The 15182-nt window shown below is 34.8% G+C and overlaps 1 long non-coding RNA gene across 1 annotated transcript in view; it reads left to right on the top strand.

The window, feature by feature from the left end:
• Nucleotides 1–13543, top strand: part of LOC102140539 (uncharacterized) — a 289337-nt gene extending 275794 nt beyond the window's left edge. Inside the window, exons 6-7 of the long non-coding RNA XR_012414516.1 lie at nucleotides 11385–11485; nucleotides 13089–13543. This is a non-coding gene — a long non-coding RNA (uncharacterized lncRNA). The remainder of the gene's footprint in view (nucleotides 1–11384; nucleotides 11486–13088) is intronic.
• The last annotated feature ends 1639 nt before the right edge of the window (nucleotides 13544–15182 follow it).

Below are 15182 nucleotides of genomic sequence, written 5' to 3' on the forward strand. Positions count from 1 at the left end.
TTGTGTACTTATTTGTAATGTGGGTCTATAAAAGAGACTATTTGCTTTCTGTTAAATGGAAGCATAAAGCAGTGCTTGTCAAAAATTCAAAATCAACTTGCTTTGTCAATATTTTCAGATGTTTTTGGCTCAATCTGATGACAGCATCACTGCAGTAAAGGGATCCTATTAAAATGTTTTAAGTAAAGATAAAAAGTCACCAATGGGAAAAAAATAAAATCAAGGAAATAAACGGAAAATCAATGAACATGTGAAATGTAATGTCAATTTATATAATAATAATGTAGTATGCTATAAGCATCACAGAATGTAAAATTAACAAGAATTCAGTGAGGCAGAACAATTTCTATATGTTCAGAAGTCAAGTCTTTGATGGCTAATTTTTATACTACTTCATTAAAATATCTCTACTGAAGCAAAAGAATTGCAAATCTTTTTGAATGAAATCAATTTATCTTTCATTTTAAATAATATTTGGAATAGATGGCATAGTTTTGTCACAAAACATAGCTAACATCAATGTAGCATTACAACTTCAAACATCTTTGGTATTATAGATCTTTTTTGAAATTGCAAAATTTTACTTTGAAATTATTGTTAATATTTATGTTGCACAACCACAAATGTAGAAATAAAATTATAAAATCTACAGATAATGTTTTATTTTAACCACACATATGTTGCGATAGTTCCAAATAAATGAAAGGTTTACTGATTTATCATTTTCAACATTATTACATTATTTAAGTAATATTAATCATATTTAAGTAAAAGTATCCGGTCATAAAATTAATTTAATAATAATGTATAATATATTGTTAATATATGTTATTTTTATAAAAATACATACCAAGGAAGCAGCAGTGTGTATTTTTTATTTATTTTAAAAATTAACTTTTCAATAAATTATTTAGGAAATGTGCTGAGACAAAGAAGCAGTCGTTACTGCACACAAACAAGAAATCAATTGTCTTTTGGAGAGTTTATGATGTGTGAGAGCTAGTGAAGTTACATGAAAGAAGAGCATATAAAAAAATCCAGATCTTTATATATTGTAGTACAGTTTCACTATAAATCTCTAAGATTACACTTTAGACTAAGCCACATAGTCACACTGTTGTCTATTTATTCCTTTTGAAGATTGGAACTCCCACAACTTTGACAGACGAACTCCTCAGAAAACATTATTCTTTGACATCAATATGTTTTGCACGAAATTGAATGGCAAGTGAAAGGCAGCAGACAGTGAGAATCTAGAAAACAGTGCATGCAGAGGAAAGCTTTGCTCAATACAAATCACTTGCATGGGACATTCTTCTATAGTGACTTTATTATATATGGGAACAGAGAGGTAATATGAAATGGAATATGGCACAAGCAAGCACAAATATTCAAACACGTGCAAGAACAACTGGATGCGATAAAACATCACAAAAAAATATAAAAATGACAGTAGGAAAAACACTATATATATATATATTTTTTTTTTTTTTTGAGAATAAAAGATAGTTTCATTTCATTGGTGGACACGAGATGAGCTGTTGCAGTATGCAGGTGGATACCACTCTTTTCAAAGAAAATATGAACAATGTCTCAAATAGATACCAAATGTTTAAATTCCCTCTATGTGAGTTTCAAGGATAGAGAATAATAAAACAACCAAATATACATAATAGTTCAGTAAAATGATTCGTTGGTGCTTACAGAAAGTGTAACTAGAGAGAGACATTAACTTGTAGATGATTTGTTTCTGGCTAATGTTGTGACAGGAGTGTAGCATTTCCATTCTGCTCAGTTTCCTATCTCACTTACCTTTTGGAAGGACATGATTCCATATTATAATTACTCTGTCTCTTTCTTTCTTTACTCATTTACCTTACTTTACTCAAAAATCTCAAACATCATAGAAACATGCATGTCTTCGTTCTCCAAGTTTGAAAAGAAAATAATGTAGAAAGTTCTGGTTTTTGTTTGTTTTTTGTTTTTATTTTTGTTTTTGTTTTTGTATTTTTGCCCTGGCATTTATATAATCTCCCATCTCATTACTCCCATATCAGTATTCTACCCATCTTAGAGCAAAAATTCCTCTTAAAAAAAGGACATTGCACTTAGCATGGTGACTTATGCCTGTAATCCCACAACTTTGAGAAATTGCACCACTGCACTCCAGCCTGGGCGACAGAGCAGGACTCCATCTAAAAAAGAAAAAAAAAAAAAAAAAGGTACATTGCTGATTCCATTTCAGCATCACTCAATTACCATTCTCTGTCTCTTATTTGTCTTTACCAAATGCCACATCTGGCATATTTGGCAAAAGACTTTTTTTTTTTTCCCCACCATTCCAATGAATACAAAAATGACATTCTCAATATCAAATCCAATGACCACATTTTATTAATATTTTACTCCACCTGAAACTATGAAGGATATAACTAATTTGTCCATTTTTCTTTAAGCACATATCTGTATTCACTTTGATAACCCACCACTCTTGATTGTTCCCTTACTGAATGTTTGTCTCTTCTTAGTATCCTTTGCCCATTCTACTCTTTTAAAAATACTGTTGCAGTAACTGAGGAGTTGTTTTTGATTCCACTTCTGTGTCAAACTAAAGTCAGTTCTTTCAGGCTTCTGGATTTTGATATTAAATATGTGTTTAGCAGTTCAAATTGTATATATGTATATTCCAGCTCAGATCCAGAAATCTATTTCCTTCTTTTCACTCTCACTTGGATTCCTCAAGCAATTTAACATGTTCTAAATATTTCTTTAAAAGTCTTCCATGTTTATTTAGGTTTCAACTCTACCCACAGAATAGACTAATTTAATAATTTTATACTATCCTTGGTCTTTTGCTTTATATGGTCTTCTACATCCAATAGAAGGTTGTTCAGTTAAACCTTAAAAACCTATTGCATACTTTTTAATTACCTGAATTTTCATCAACACCATGGTAGAAACCTCCCCAATATGGAGCTTTGTAATAATTGATCTTTAAATTCCCACCATGATATGTTATTAAGTATTCTCCTCAAAATGAAAAAATAAAAACGTTTACTGTAAAACATGGTTAAAAAAATATTGATTTCTCTGCTTCAGGAGTTTCCTTTTCTATAGTAGATGAAACTAGGTACAATAATTTGTTATTTTCTTTGGAGAGATGTCAAGGCATGCCCCACACCCTCTGAAACTAGGTAGATTGTATCACATACACTCTGGACCAACATACTTGCTACTTTCTGATTTGATCTGATTGACATGATGTCAACAATATAGTGGAACAATGTGATATTCTTGTCAAGTACAGTCTCTTTGGACTATGTCAGACAAATGGCATGAGAGTTAACATAGTCCTTGAGCTAATTCATAAATGTATATTGTTACCATTTTAAATAAATGTAATCGTTGAAGCCCTTATTTTCTCACAGGGGTGGGGGAAAATTGCTATTCCCAGATTAATGTCTGTATGTTGTGAATCTGAGTGAGTGCCAATCTACTTGAGCAAATAAACATCTGGAAGAGAAGCTGTAATTAGATCTATGATTTTCTTGAATTTGCATTCATTTACTTTTATTCTCCAGAGTGCTTTTGTAAGGGTCACACCGGTAAATCAAAAAGAGGATGTAATAAGGGAATATCACCTGTGTCATTTATTCAAGAATCTCCAGTCTCATATTTCCCCCCACCACACAATACTATATTACTTTTGACACAATATGTTGAGTAGGAAGCAGCACTTATTGATAATTCTACTTGCTCTTCTTCACTACTGCAGATTTCACCCTACTAATCAAGGAACAAATATGAACTTTTTCTTCAGCTACCAGAATATAATGTTTATTCCAATTACACATTTGTGAAAAAGTGAAGTGAAAATAAGTCTTCGGAGCCAGTGAAACCACTGTAAGTCCAAACTACGCTAGGACATTATTTATTACTCGAAGTCCCGTTGGCTGCATTCTTAAAGGTGGATCTCTTAGTTTCAATGTCAATTGGATTCCAAATCGAACAATTCTCGAAACGTTTGGACATTACCCTATCTCAGTGTTGGTTACCTGAATAAGAACGACAGTTTTTGTGTTTCAGAAAGGACTACTATAATCATCACCATATACACACACTTGTCATGGTAGTGCAAGAGCCTTTCTCTGGACAATCTGGGCTCTCTTTCATTTAATAGATTCTGAGTCTACAATGGTTGGAGAACAGGGTAAGGGAACATGACTTTTCATAGCCGTGACTGCTTTTAACCCCCGATCTTCCACTTTTTATTTTATATTTAATAAAACATTCTGGTAGATTGAACATTTCTATTATTGATTGAGACCATATGCCCTAGGGATCTAGGGAGACCATTGCCCCTAGGATCTTGTCGTCTGTTAACTATCTCTGTATTTCTCTATGAATCACTTCTTTTCCCAACCCTTCTCCCTTCCTCATTGTGATAATTGCACCCACCTTTCTTCTGATGGTTTAGTGCTGCCATCTGGTCTCTGAGGCATCAGAATTATATCATTCTCATTTCCATCATGGAAAAAAGTTACACATCAACATTTTCTACTCTCAGTCCTAATCTGCAAAGCAGGTTGCCTACGTGTTTCTCAGAGATACTCTTGCTTCACTCGTGATCACATTTCTAATGGCTTTGGTAGATGGAATGTCCTTTAGAACTTTCCCATGAAACATACTCCTCTTGTTGATTTGTTAGACTTGCACAGCGTGCCATATTTACATGTTCACTTTCTCTGTCTTTTAAATTGTACTTACCTTATCTGTCATAATAGTTCTAGAATTCCTACTTGTCCTGCTTTCTCCACATTATTAAGATAAATACTAGTAATGATTCAGTGTTGCATCCCAAAGCACTAGCCAAAATATGAACTACTACTTTCTGGGAGAGTGCTCATAAAATGACAACTTTTTTTCTTATCCAACTTTATATTTTGCTCCTCTTGATCAAGTACTTACAGGATATAATCCTAATCATGTTTTTTTATTTCCAAAAGGTATATGTTGACTTGTTATTGCTCCTATTTGGAAAGATAATGCCTTCTCTTGGAATACTTTGCACCTTCCAAATAGGGTGTATCAGTCCGTTTTCACACTGCTATAAAGATACTACCTGAGACCAGGTAATTTATAAAGTATGAGGTTTAATTGACTCATGGTTCTGCACGAATGGGGAGGCCTCAGGAAACTTACAATCGTGGTGGAAGGCAAAGGAGAAGCAAGCGTCTTCTTCACAAGGTGACGAGAGAGAGCACTTTAAAAACTATCAGATCTCATGAGAACTCTCTCATCTTCATAAGAACAATATGGGAGAAACCGTCAGCATAATCCAATCATCTCCCACCAGGTCCCTCCATTGACACGTGGGGATTACAGTTTGAGGTGAGATTTAGATGGGGACACAGAGCCATATAATAGAATTGTATTGTGCCTTTACCCTAGGTTTGTTCTAGTGGTAAGAGGGAAGGTAGGGGAAGGGAGTGAGTGATAAGAATGTACTCTTATAAGGCATTCTCTTCATACAAGTTAAACTCTATTTTCTAGCTCTAAAATTATAGGATTGGGTCACCACTACAGAAGGATCAGATGTACCATTCAGTTTTGTAATTTGAAACTCTTCAACATAAATTGTCATCTGATTTCTCAATTCCCCATACTATTTCAGTTAATGCCATGAACTCTTGGTAACAGACATATTGGAGTAAAACTTTAACCTCAGAAGTTTGCTAATGGTATAACTAAGCCTTGGACTGGAGGCCTTGCTTTTTCTGTATTCTTGATTAATAAGAGTCTGTTTATATGCCACCAGGACTTCCTCTGATACTTGTACTTTGTATTTAATTGCTGATCACTTACTCTCAGTCTTTGATTTTCCCCAGCATTAGTTATCTAATTGTTTTGTCATGATTACAATTTTTCCTATACTTCAAGACATGCCATTTTACACATGCTAGTGCCTTTTTATTCCACTGGTGAATCATCTTAGTTAACCACCAATGGAGCGTTCAACAACTGCACATTTGCAACACTACCACTGTCAAAGGCTATTCATGGTCCCCTGCCACAGTGAAAAAGAACTCTGTCAATTAGTCTGTGAGTAATTCAGGAATTCCACTTAACATCTGCTTATTTGGACCACTTCTGTTCCCAACTATTGGTAGTTGAATTCCCCATGAAACAGACTCTGAAACAGAGATATTCACATGTAAAAATATTAGTGAGGAGTTTTTCAGGCCTAACAATGTGAGGAGTTAGGGAAGCAGAATTGAGCAGAGGAAGAAATTGGTTGCTCATAATGCAGTCATACAAAAGTAATTGGTTGCCAATTTATGGGTATGGAGGCCTCAGTCAGTTTCACGGGGAGCTCTGAAGCTGGAATGGTCACACAGAGTTACCTTGAATTGAGACAAGGAGTCTAGAGCCCTTTAAACACTCATTGACCTGTAGTTAGATATACGCTGCCGACAATGAAGAAAGGCAATTCACTTCAGCTAAGGTCAGTGTTTGGAGGGAGACTTAAATGCAAAAAGGCAGTTCTTAGCATTTCCAGTAGCTATGGAAGGATTGTTTCATTACTGAAAGCAGAGAATTAGAAATGTGTGGAGCAAATCAAAGTGCTGATTTCAAAAGGCAAATCATCATCACCTGATATAAAAAATTTCCTTTCTTCACAATTACTTTTTTACATTGTCTAATTTTCCTTTATTTTTTATCCACCATAAAATATTGATCTTTCTTACTTGTTTATTTTGTCTCCCTACACTACATTATAATCTCCAAAAGAACAAAGAATATTTTTTACTTGTTAAAAGCTGCTAAATATAGCAAATAAAACGTATTTCCCACACAGTATACAATAAATAACTATTAGTACTGACTGTGACTAACAGAAACACTTATACTAGATTATAATAATTTCTCTGATAATATTATGCTAAGTGAGCAATAAAGCAGTTGGGAAGAACACTGCTCAGAGGGAGCTAGTGTCTTAGTCTGCTTAGGCTTTCATAGAAAACTCCAAAGATTGGGTGGTTTAAATAATAGAAATGTATTTCTCACAGTTCTGGGGCTGGAAAGTCCAAAGTCAAAGTAACAGTTGATGAAATTTCTGCTGAGGGCTTTCTTCATGGTTTGTAGACAGCTGCCTTCTCACTGTATCCTCACATGGTGGAAAGAATAAGATCAGTATTTCCTCTTTTTCATCTTACAAGGACACCAGCCCTATCATATTAAGGACCCACCCTTATAACTGCATTTTACTTTTATTACCTCCTGCTTATATTTCAACATACAAATTTGGGGGAATAACAAACATTAAGTTCATAAAAGTTGTGTTAATGTATAAAACTTCCTGAAAGAAGATTATAAAAATAAACTTTCTGAATGAAGTAACTTTTTTGCAGCCATTTGCTGGTAAAAGTTTAATAACTGACACTTGGGGACAATGAATGTTGGTTGATAATTTATGCTTACGAGTAAAATAAAGTAAAACGATAAAAATGTATGTCAGGAGCAGTAGCTCATGCCTGTAATCCCGGCACTTTGAGAGGCGGAGGTGAGTGGATCACCTAAGGTCAGGAGTTCGAGACCAGCCTGACCAACATGGTGAAAACCCATCTCTACTAAAAATACAGAATTGGCCAGTTGTGGTGGTGCATGCCTGTAATCGCAGCCACTGGGGAGGCTGAGGCAGCAGAATCGCTTGAACCCAGGAGGCAGAGATTGCACTGAGCCAAGATCATGCCATTGCACTCCAGCCTGGGCAACAAGAGTGAAACTCCATCTCAAAAAAAAAAAAAAAAAAAAGTATGTCAAAACTGCACTTGCTTATTAATAATGTGAGCAACTGCTTTGTTGAACCAGATATTTGTTTTGGGAGACTGGAAGACTATTTCCTCAATATTTTTGTATGTATTGGAAGTTGTAAAGACTACAAACACACTTTCCATTTAAGTTTAATCTGCTTTGTAAACATTCACTTCATACTTTCCTAAATCTAGACAGTCAAGAAAGTGAATTAATCCAACCCTGCTTTGATATTTGCTGATTTCCATGGTAAAAGTAATCTCACTATGATCAATTTCAAACTACCAAATGGATGTCATTGATCTTGAAGTTAGAAAGAGTACAATAGTACAATAGTACAACACAGAATATTATTTTCAACATGTGTATGTAATAAATATAAATAATAGTAAAATGAGGAAAATCATCACAAAGTCATTAATTTTAAGTATACATTTTGTTTTAAAGTAATGTTTGCTTATAAGTTATCTAATTTAATACTTAGGCTTCTTTAAAAACTGGGTTGCACAGCCCCATCAAAAAGTGGGTGAAGGATATGAACAGACACTTCCCAAAAGAAGACATTTATGTAACCAACAAACATATGAAAAAAAGTTCATCGTCACTGGTCATTAGAGAAATGCAAATCAAAACCACAATGAAATACCATCTCACTCCAGTTAGAATGGTGATCATTAAAGAGTCTGGAAACAACAGATGCTGGAGAGGATGCAGAGAAATAGGAATGCTTTTACACTCTGGGTGGGAGTGTAAATTATTTCAACCATTGTGGAAGATAGTTTGGTGATTCCTCAAGGATCTAGAACCAGAAATACCATTTGACACAACAATCCCGTCACTGAGTATATACCCAAAGGATTACAAATTATTCTACTATGAAGACACATGAAACATGTTTATTGCAGCACTATTTACAATAGCAAAGACTTGGAACCAACCCAAATGCTTATCAATGATAGACTGGATAAAGAAAATGTGGCACATACACAACATGGAATACAATGCAGCCATAAAAAAAGTATGAGTTCATGTCCTTTGCAGGGACATGGATGAAACTAGAAATTATCATCCTCAGCAAACCAACACAGGAACAGAAAACCAAACATCGCATGTTCTTGCTCATTAGTGGGGGTTGAACAGTGAGAACACATGGACACATGGAGGGGCACATCACACACCAGGGCCTGTCAGGGGATTGGGGGAAAAGGGGAGGCCTAACATTAGGACAAATACCTAATGAACATGGGGCTTAAAACCTAAATGACAGGTTGATAAGTGCAGCAAACCACCATGGCACATGTATACCTACGTAACAAACCTGCACATTCAACACATGTATTCCAGAACTTAAAGTAAAATCAAATAAAATATAAAAAATAAAAAACTGTGTTGCAAAATTACTGAACATTGAACAGTTTGCTCTCATGGACTTGGCTCCAGCACAACACTGCTTTTTCATGAATAAGGTAACCTGGTGGGGATACTAACAGTAGGTAAGGTGAAAAATGGCAAGAAATACATTTTCATGGATGCCTCATGCATGGATATGAAAATTCTTCAAGACATAACACGGAATATTTGATGGACTTAAAGCAGTTCTGTATGTATAAAGAGTCACTTTTTTTACAGAACATGATAAACAGGAAGTGGGCAATCATTAAGGGCCTCATATGTAATATTAAGAAGTATAGTCTTGGCTAATTTATATTGTGGTAAGAAACAATCCTCAAAATATCAGGATATTAAAACAATAAAAAGTTAATTATTATTCTTTGTATATTTCTACTGCTGGTCCTCAAGGGGCTCTGCTCATTTGAATCAAATAGGCGCCAAAGCTGCAGCAGTCCCCAGCATCTTTCCCTATAGCCTCTGTGGTATTGGGCCTCAGTGTTCACCACGATGAAGGAGGACATCTTAGAGAACTGTACCCCTGCTGTTAGACGGAGTCTGACAAAGTCCAGACACATAACTGTTTTATGAGTAAATTGCCAATGCCAATCACATGACCTAAAATTAATGTGGTGGGTGCCAAAGGAGAGGCAGACTACGTGTGTTAGTGAGATCTGATAGTGTCTGCCATAACACTTAATAATTTCTGGAGAATTTTACCATGGGATTGACATTTGAATATTCAATTTAAACTACTTATTTATGAAGCAGTTACAGGAATAATTAGGAACATTATGGAAACTATGTTTTAATTAACTTTCTAAGTGGTGAAAGAGTGAATTATTCATAAATTACTTCTGGAAACAGGACTCTGCTAAAACGTATGTAAGTGAACTTGAAGCAGCATCTCAATTTGTGCAATATGATAAAGAAAAAAAACTATTGGATCCAGAAAAAAATACACCATCACCTTTATTTATGGCTAATCCAGAACTTCAGGAAACTGACGAATGTTTGTGCACATAATGTTTTTATTATGGATCTATCTGGGGCATATGGAACATACAGTCCCCTCAAAAATGGTCAGTTTCACTCATGCCGAACCCCGTATATATTTTAGGGTAATTTTCCTGGTCCAGTTAAGTTAGACCTAAACATTTTCACCTGACAAATCTGAGTAAACTTCCATGGAAAAAACTGACCATTTGCCTAGAATGAATCTCTGGGTAAGGAAGATGCATATAGTCCTATAATTTACTGTACTTATTTTAACACCTTGTCTTAAAGACATATCACAGGTTTATAACTGGACTTTTTTTCCTTCCTGAGCCACTTGCCATATAGCTTACTCTTTTCTAGCTCTAGAGAGGCTTCCCCATACAGACTAGGTCAACAGATTCCCTTCCACTGGCTCATGGATGGATTTGGCTACTGAGAATCAGTAAGACAAGATCAAAATTATAGGGAGTAAGGAGTAGGTAAAGGTGAAGTATTTATTTCCCTACTGATTCCCTTCCAAGCTTCCACATGTTAGTCACATTTCTCTACCAAATGGTAGTTATTGTGGGGTTCATTTAACTTCACCTTCCTCTTACCATAGACACAAAAGTTCCCTGCTTTCATTCACCTTCGGGTATTGCAAACATTTAAACATTATAAACGTTCCTCGAAGATAATTTTTCCTTCCAGGACAATGACTGATACACCTTCTTGAGCTTGCAAGGGCAACTATGACTCTGCCTAACATAGTATCCCTGCTGTACAGCCTGGAATGTACTCCTACTCAATGGGATGGTTAAACAATGAAATGAATGAGTGACTGCACTTATAAAATGCACATTGGAGTATGAGCTACGTCTTCCTGATGGTGGCCTTTTAATGTCAAATGAGATAATATATGTAAAAATGTTTTATAAATTTTTAAATGTGATAAATATTATTTTGTGTGAATGATAAATGTAGCTATGGGTTCTATTGACTAAAAGATAAGCACTGCTCCTTCATGAATCAAACCATTAATTCCTGATGGTGTTTAATTATTATCGAACATATTTTTCTTCACAGGAGCTGTCATTTAAATGTGCTTGCCAACGAGCTTGTTTATCAAAACATTCCAGACCCTTTCAAATCCTCACTTACTTTGCTTCTTGTTTACCACACCCATAAATTTGTATTACCAGCATATTTAACTATCAGGCGATTTTGGAGATTGCAAAAAGAAGACCTGATTCATCATGTGCAATACCTCACACATCTGTCATTTCTAATCTACTGCAATTTGGTGAGTTCAGCCTCTTTTTACTTCATGTTTGAATAATTGCAATAGATTTTATACTGTTCTCACTGCTAAACTTGCTCCCCCTATTACCATATAGACACTCATATTCATCTTGCATAATACCACCAGATTATTCTTTTTCCATCTATTTTCCTGGATATTTGTCCTCCACTTTCCTGTCTTTTTTTTTTCTGTACTTCATTCTACCCATCTTAGTGAATAAATGTCTCTTCAACTCTCTCAGGCTATATATACATCAATTTTTCAAAATCCAAGTAAAACTTCACCTCCTTGAGAGTATTTTAGAGAGCCTGTAATACCTACACTTTTTTACCATTTGTTAGGAATATATTTCAGCCCCAGTTACGTGATTATTACATATTATTGTATATTAATGTTTGCAAACTCCTTGAAACATCATACACACCCCAGACTGCTACATTCATTTCAACAACAAAACAGTTTTTTTTCAATTTTGTAATAAATATATTAAGAGCCTGTTCTGCTCCAGGCCAATATTCTCCCCCTATATTTAAAGTGCTCTGATGGAGGTAACTTATTAATAATTTGAGACTAAAACAACTTTTCAAATATGCATTTCTTTTGTGCACACCAAACTGGTGTATGCCTGCAGGCACTATTTCTATTAAGTGAACAGCTGGATATTGTGTAGTGGATTGACCAGGTGTTTGAGTGAACACATTAGTCACCATACAGAAGCAACTTAAAAGAATGAATCACAATGATAGTTATCTCACTCTGGGAAAAGGAAAATAAATAAATAAAAATGTTTCATATCTATCAGACAGCCACAAAGCACAGTTCCTATCAACAGAAACAAATTCAAATAAAAATGGCCCCACCATACGTATTTTATTTGATTTACATCTAGCACTGAAGATACACTTTATGAATTTTTCCTTTATTCTGATAGTCATAAAATAAATGGAGGTGAATCATATAACTTTTGAATATCTAAATAGCCAGAGATAAGCTCTGCATATTAAATATCTTTTAATATTAAATCTACCAAAAAACATAGCAGGGGTTATATTTATGTTACAACTGAGAAAATCTATTTAACACTCTTTCAAATTATCTAAACAGAAATTTTAAATACTTGACTAAAATTCACATTAAATTCTGAATTTTACATGACTTTATGTGGCTCTACCATTCATGCTGTTGAACTTCTGAGCTATTAATATTTACAAATAACCCATGTTCTTTCAAATGATTTCAATGCTTACAGAAACACATATCAAAGTACATACAATGAAATAAAACTGCGGCAATACAGAAAAATAAAAACTATCATATGACAACATGATGAAGCCAGAGTTAACATGAGCACATTAAATGAAATCCTAACATTTTCTTTTCAACTTTGTGCCTGTGTCTCACTATGCTAATGTAGGTAATAAGCAGTATTTATAGATGGAAGAAATATGAAAAGAAGCTTGATTATTATTTGTGCAATTTCTAGAGTCCACTGACACTTACCAACTCTTAACGCTTAGATATCCAAACACTGCTTCCTTTCCAAGAAGGAATCATACAAAAAATGTAAGGCAGCATACTCTAATTGTTTTTTTTTTTTTTTAAGACAGAGTCTCACTCCGTCGCCCAGGCTGTAGTGCAGTGGCGCGAGATCTCGGCTCACTGCAAGCTCCATCTCCCGGGTTTACACCATTCTCCTGCCTCGGCCTCCCGAGTAACTGGGACTACAGGCACCCGCCACCATGTGTGGCTAATTTTTTTGTATTTTTAGTAAAGACTGGGTTTCCCCGTGTTAGCCAGTATGGTCTCGATCTCCTGACCTCGTGATCTGCCCGTCTCGGACTCCCAAAGTGCTGGGATTGCGGGCGTGAGCCACTTTGCCTGGCCAGCATACTCTCTTATTCATAGATTTTGAATTTAGGCCTACATGAATAATAATATATTTACTATGATGTTACTATCAATCAACCTTATTTTTCTTTTCTATGAAATAGGAGCCAAAATAATATTTATTTCATATCTTATGAAGTTAAAAGAAAATATAACTAATAAGGGGCTTAACAATGAGTGTGATTTTGTAATTACTTTGTACCATTATTAATTGTTGAGATAGAATATGGTATCGCTAGTCATCTGTATCTATTGCCCAACTTCATTTTGATTCCTTCTTACTAGTTTGCGTAGATAGGCCTGAATTTTTGATCCACTGCTCAACTCCTATCTCTAAACCATTGGTTCTCAAATAGAGGTGATTTTGACGCCTAGGGAACATTTGACAACATATGGAGATATTGTTGATTACACAGGGCAATGCTTCATAAGCACATAATTATCTGGCCCCAAATGTCAACAGTGTCAAATTTCAGAAACTCTGCACTAGGCTTTTCTATCTAGTTACCCACCTCTCTGCTTTGCCCTGCCCCCAATTTTATGGATATCGATTTCCTGATTTCTCACTGCATTACTCGCACTTATACAGATATTCTAAATTGATTTGTATATATCTTCCTAGTTTGACCCATTGCTTTTAACTGAATTTTACTGGGCTTTTATAAAGGCCATGTCCATGGAGTTCAGTCATTATCTTCACCAAATTTTTATTTGCTTCAGTCTAGGAAGGAACTCTATATTAAAAAATAAAAACAAAACCCATAAACTAATTTATGAAAGATATTTTATAATGTAATTACTTAAACTTTTTTTCCTTCTTTCTTATATGAGCTTTTAAATTCAATGAGTGACGTGTGGTTTTCAGGCTGGGTCAGGAAGTTTGCTTGGAAGGGGAGATTTTGTCTGCTGAGACACTAGGGAGCAAATGCCCATGTGGCTGTAGGCTGGTCACTGACCTCCTAGGGTTCCCTATAAGTTAGTTGTAGTTGAGGTCGCCATCATCAGAACTTAATAGGCCCCTGGTACGAGTAAATCTCTGCACCACAGAGACTATTCAGTTATAAAACTCTGCTTCTGTGCATAGGCAACCTTTTTTGTTTTTTTTTCAATTTTTTGGCAGCAAAGTTGAGAAAGTGAACACACAAACAGCCCATTTCTTAGCTTATCAATATCTGTACCAATTTCTTTCCTTCATCAACATACATTTTCCATATTTTGTTGGTATCAGTCTCTGACACTCATCCACACAAGAAAGTCTACAAAGCCTAAACTAACTTTTAAACATTATTTAAGTTAATAACTTGTCTTCTACCAGAAACCTGGATACATTTTTAAAAGGATTTGAAGAGCTATATACCCTAGAGACAGAGAAAAAAAATAGTGCTGACCAGTCTGGGCCTACTTGACTAAAACAAGATAGATTAAATTAATAAAAGCAAGATGTTCTGCATTTATAAAGATGTTAACTCTTTTTAATGTGTATGACTCATTAATGAGTTTATAATTAGATTTTGAAGGATTTCATTCTGGATCTTGCAGATTGTGAGTATTTTTCTGGTAAATTAGGAAGCATGATCTTTCAATAAAAAAGCTCACTGGAAACCCCTGTAACAAGTAATAAATATTAAAAATTTGCAGAATTGTTTACTCATTCAATAAATAATGACTCCACGTTTAGAAATGCTAGAGATAAAGCATTTCTAAAGGCAAATTCTACTGTTTCCTGGTTTTACATTCTAGATTTTAAGACAAAGATGGCTTCCTTGAAATTTTAGTTATGTGAAAGAAATTTCTTAGCGATACAATTTTT

Source organism: Macaca fascicularis, chromosome 6 (genome assembly GCF_037993035.2).
Source record: "Macaca fascicularis isolate 582-1 chromosome 6, T2T-MFA8v1.1".
Lineage (NCBI taxonomy): Eukaryota > Metazoa > Chordata > Mammalia > Primates > Cercopithecidae > Macaca > Macaca fascicularis.